Raw genomic sequence first — 5,835 nt, 5'->3', positions numbered from 1 at the left:
TCTTATATATAACCTAATATGTTTATGTAATGTCTTTATAATATTAATTTTACAATCTTACTTTGGTGTATCATATTTGATAAATTAATTTCGTGTATTATTATTTTTTATGTAAAATTGTAAGTTAATTTTAATTATAAAGTTATAATTTGTACAAAAATAAATCTAAATTATCTCAAAAGATGAATGGTGCAAATTTAAATGATATAGAATGTTGCCAAAATTGAATAGGTGAAAATATAAAATACTTAGATGTTTGCTAAATGAAATGTTAAGAATTTGAAAATACATTAAATGAATTTGATCGTTATGGTAATTGTATTTAATTAATCTTGGTATCACAAATGATTCACTTTATTTGAATTATTAGTTAATCTAAAATACTGCTTTACAAATTATATTATTTAAAATTTTATGGAAATTGTTTAATAGAAATTACAAATTTAATAAATATACAAAGATAGAATTTGTTTAATGAAATTAAAAAAAATGAAATTGAAATGAAAGACAATAATATAATATAGAAGAGAGAAAAGAATGATAAAAAAGTTTGGGGAAAAAAATGAGGAAATGATTGGAGTAAAGTTATCCCTAAAAAATAGAAAATTCCTATATTTGGGAAATCAAAAACTAGAATAAAAGGTTGAATGATCCCTTATCAAATCAGTTTTAATCATAAGCTGAAATAACAAGTAAGAAAAAGAAAGAGTTCGGAACCAAATATGTGCCTATTTTGGACTCAAAACACATAAATAGGTGTAAAAAAAAAAGGTAACAAAAATATATATAGCGCCAGAAATAGTGGCGCTATATATATAACCGGTAACAGCACCGTTAATTATAATAGCGCCACTTATTTCTGGCATTTATACACTTGTAGTGATATAACACGCCATTATTTCTGGCGTTATACACTGACAGTGATATACGCCAGGAAAGAGTGGCGTTATATCCTTTTTTTCCTGACAGTACAATAATCAAAAATAAAGGCGCCAACTTATTTGGCGCTTATACTATGTAAAAAAAAAAAAACTTCCCGGCTTCCCCATTTTCTATATAAAGAGGTTGGAATCGCAATAGAAATGCTTCAAAAATTTTTTTTACTCTTGACGGTCTGTTGTTGTTAAATTCTCCAGCATTTTTTTATAATGTCTGAAGAGAGCGTTAGGATAAAGAGTTTTCATTATAATTGGGGGTGTGAGGTTGTGATGGAGAAATAACTCCGTGGGCTACAGTTTTAACCTGCTAAGTGTCATGTTTAAATTGCCCACTGACAATGGAGTACGATACTTGATATCGTTGTTAATGGCAAAAAAAAATGAGTGTGAGGAAACGTTCGGTGATATTTAAAGTAACCGGAAGATATCCTTATTCACGTCACTCGCAAGGGGTTGCTTTTTTACTGCGGAGTTTAAACATCGACGATGATAGAAACTTGAGTGATTTTTTGAGGACTCCGACAATTGTCGGGATTTTCTTGTAATCACAATGTTGGAGAATGTACGTGACGGTCGAAGACGTTCCAAAAAATGAAGGGTTGTGTGTATAGTAGATAACTCCGCAGTCACGGGGGTTTATTCTGGAACAGTTTTTAGCCGGACAAAGTTCCGGATTGAAACGAGTTATTTTGATTTAAACTTATCCAACGTGCCTGGTGAATGAGCAGCGAGAAAAAATACTTTAACCCTGCTTTTTCCATAACTCAAAGACGAGTGTAAATTTTAATTTTTATTTGTGTTAATATGTATATATTTGTTGTAATTTGAATTTTGTCTTAAACGCTCACAATATTTAATAGGGTTACCGGCCGGATATGAATTTTACAAGTGGCCCATCCCCGTAGTCATCACCCTAATTGATAAGCTCCATCATGAAATTTTATCCATTTACGATTTGGTAGTGAAAGTGATTTACACAAAATATGAAATTATTTATTAATTTTAGTAGCTTATTATTTGTTTGGTTGTGCAGTGAAAACGAGCAAGTTGAACTCAACTCAATTGCCCGAGAAATGATGTATTATCATCGGGACTTGGCAGATTGCAGCAGAGTCAGGAACAGAACAGTGATTACGATAACAATGCGGATGAATCCGGGATGAGACTACCCTTTGCCGTGAGGACAAGAGAGATGAGGAGGAAAGTGACCTGATTTGAAGAGAGACCCCTAGAACGGAAAGAGTGTATGAGTCCGAAAGTGCCATTTCATTCAAGAAGAGATTCCTTTACATTGATAACTTGCCAGCCCGTAGCGGGATATGGAATAAAGCCTCTTTCAAAACAAAAGGGATTTTTTTGATGAAATCCGGACAGCAATGTGGGATGAGTCTAGACCAACGGTATCCTTGCAAAAGGGGAATGCTTTTCCTGATAAAGCCGCGCCTAAGCAGGGCTATGTAAACATGCACAACGTAAAAGAGTGTCATTGAGATTGCAGTATGGGAGTCCAAGTCCGACGGTAATAACAAGGTTTGTTGCCGCAAGGTGCTTTTGGCCAAATGTAAATTGGATGTTTGCGGTGCGACCAAAGAAAAGACAGGTATGTGAAAGGTGGTGTAAATACATTCCCAACCCACACATGCGAAATGGACACATTTCAACGGGAATCACTTCAACTTGGATATATTGACGTTGTTTCTCTTGTTTCTATTACCATAATTCGTAACAGTCCTAAGATATAAAATCAAAGATCCGCATACTCATGCGCATGCATCCCCATTATACTAAAAAGAAGGATTTACCTAAATCGGCCAGCCAAACGAGCGTTTGAATAGTGGTTGGTAACATGGGAAGTCATTTGCAGATCTGCCTAAGGTACATGGCTGGCACTACAGCATTTTAACCCGGGAGGTTGTTTTGAGTGGAAGCTGAGCCGAGTGCAGTAAACCAGAATATATATTCAATTACGTGTTCTGGGCGTTTAAACCAGCAATTGGATGGTTTTTCGCATTGTGCCGCCCCATAATAATCCAATAGACGGCACTATGTCTATGGAAAGTACGATACCAAGCTGTTAATAGCCGTGGCAGTAATGATAATGGACTAGATATTTCCTCTAGCTTTTTGCTATTTGTGCCAATGGAAAAGCCAAGAGACGTTGGACGTTGTTTTTGAACCATATGAAAGAGCAACTGTTGTGAAAACAACGTTCCGAGTATCTGTCTAATATCTGATCGGCACGGTGGTATCTTATGTTTGTTGTCTTGCGGCTAAATAGTAGAGCGCATTAATACCTGGCGTTATGTGTGTGTTCTCTCGCTATACAATAACGGGCTCATTGTAGTCAATTTGTGTGCTCAAAAATTTACTAACGCAAATATTTTCATTAAAAGAAAGATTTTTTTACTAAAAGGGATATAATTTCAGCAAATGGCTCAAACCTCTTCGTCCCCAAATGTAGGCACTGTGGAAAAGCATGCGTGATGAACAGTTGCTGGGAAGGTCGTGATTTGGAACGTCGCACTGGCACTGTAATGAACAGTTGTAACAAGGTTCCCGGCGAACTATGTGTGAGTTTGATGAATGGTGATGAACCAATGTTATCGGAATGCTTACAGAAGAATCAACTGCAATCTCTTATAATAGTGGTTATGCATGGGAGTACAAAGAGAAAGCGATAAAAAATTATACATGATAAGAGGAGAAACTAAAGAGGCTAGGAGATGAAAAATGGAGAGAAAATGGATTGTGAAGCACAGAAGGAACGTAAAAATAAATATAAACGGAACTTGCGGAGGTGAAAGGCGAGAGTGGAAAGAGTTAGAAGAAGAAAAAAGAACAATTGGAACAACGATTTAAGTGGTTGGAGCGAGAATAAATGGCAGCCGGACTAAACAATGGCCGTTTGTGCTTAAGTGTATTTTTTCAATTTTTATGTATTTTTATTATGTTTGGCATGTTATGTTTGTTTTGTGTTGTTGTTATGTTTTCCTGTTTGTTGTACTGCAATTTTATTTTAATTAGTGGCAATTTAAGTTTTAAATGCTTGTGTTTGTTATAGACAAATAATAAAAAACATGGAAACTGAAAAAAAGTAAATGGATATATTCAAGTTAAATATTGTTGTTAATATGTACAAAAATTATTATTTATAACACACAATAAAAAAAAGGAAGCCGACATCAAATGTGTCCCGCATCCCGGTGGTTCTTCAATGGTAGCCGTCGGCCTGAGGGCGTATCCCTCACCGCCCGGGTACCTTATCAGATCAATCATCATCATTGTTTCCTCCTTATAGCTGGATGCGGCGTAGGATGACATGTATCGATTGGTGCGGCATAGGCAGGTCCAGTAGAATCTAACAGTTAAATAAAATAAAAACTTAGTTTAGAAACTAATAATAATTCATAAATAATTCATTAACAATTTATATTTTCTTACATAATCGTGTATGGATACCTGAATGTAGTCCATCTGTCGCAGCATCACATGAAGCCTGAAAATAAAGGAAATTAATATAGTCGACACAAAATAAAAAAGTTATAGTTAAAACCAAATTCAAAATTCAATACTAATAAACTCATACCTGCGCATGTGAAGAGCTGCCATAATCAGTCGGCACGCCACTAATAAATCTCGAGTCGGTCGACCTCATCAGTGGTAGATCGGGCCAGGAATATCTACCACTCAGCTCTCCTTGAAAAATCCGAGCTCAGTGATCAATAGTTGACCTCGATGGGGTATCTGGATGGCACTGGAGTGTTCAAAAATTCCCAGGCTGTTAAGATTGGGCATGTCAGTCTCATGAATGCCATCCTGTCATATCAGCAGCATACATCATGTCAGGAGCATCATGGCCCCGCTGGAATCAACCACCTCCTCGGGCAGCACGAGGTCGTCGGCAACCAGCAGCTCGTCGGGCACCTCACACCCCCTTCGTCGACCACCACCTCGTGGGAATTACCACGACTTCGCTGGTACGTGGCTGGGTCAATATAATGAGCCTCGTGTGCTAAACGCTGATCCGATCGGGCCTCGCTGCAATTCTGGGGCAGCCAAATCCCATGAATCGAAGCACGAAGTGTAGTCTTGCATGACCACAGGAATCTGAGACATAACTCTGCATCTGCTCCCCATACGATAGATCGTATGAATCCAATACGCCTGCGCAAAAGTAAGAATTTAAACTACGGTTATTTGCAGAAATTACAGGTATATAATTAATTATACACAGGAAACATACCAAAGCCTCGTTCTCCGCGCTATGAGACGTAGACTCTTCCTGGCTATTGAATAAGATATAATCCTGGGTTCCCGATAAAAAGTCCGGAAACAGTGCGGTATCCTATGCATATACTTCAATAGGAAAAGTGCTACGGATTGGGTTTAAGTCACCTCGCCTGTCCCAATAGCCAGCTGGGCGTTAAGCCAGTCATATAATTTGTCGTCCACGCCTAGACCGATACATCTCTCATAATGGTAAAGGATGCCATGGAGGCGGAGTCGGTATTAAGGCTGTGCGGCAGGCCAACTGACAGAAAACCACGCTCCTGAGGCATGATGCTCCACATATATCGAGGCATGTGAAGAGGGACAACGAAGCCGCTCAAAAATATGTCGGCCGTAACGTAAATAACGCTGGCAGGGTACCGATCACCTCCTCAGCTGTATACGAGGGAATAAAACACGCTATGAACTATCAAATAACAACAACAACCGTTAGTATGCGCAACACTAAAAAACAATAACTTGGTAACGTTTAGTTAGAGATATTACACCTGTGCGTCCCTCCAGCAAATCCAAGACATCCCTGAATGCGGGGGAGATTATGATGGGTCGCATACAATACTCTTCGCTTCAAGTCTACAACGATAATCCCCACCTAAACAGCTAGAGG

Source organism: Nicotiana attenuata, unplaced genomic scaffold, assembly GCF_001879085.1.
Source record: "Nicotiana attenuata strain UT unplaced genomic scaffold, NIATTr2, whole genome shotgun sequence".
Lineage (NCBI taxonomy): Eukaryota > Viridiplantae > Streptophyta > Magnoliopsida > Solanales > Solanaceae > Nicotiana > Nicotiana attenuata.
Note: the sequence above shows the minus strand (reverse complement) of the source record.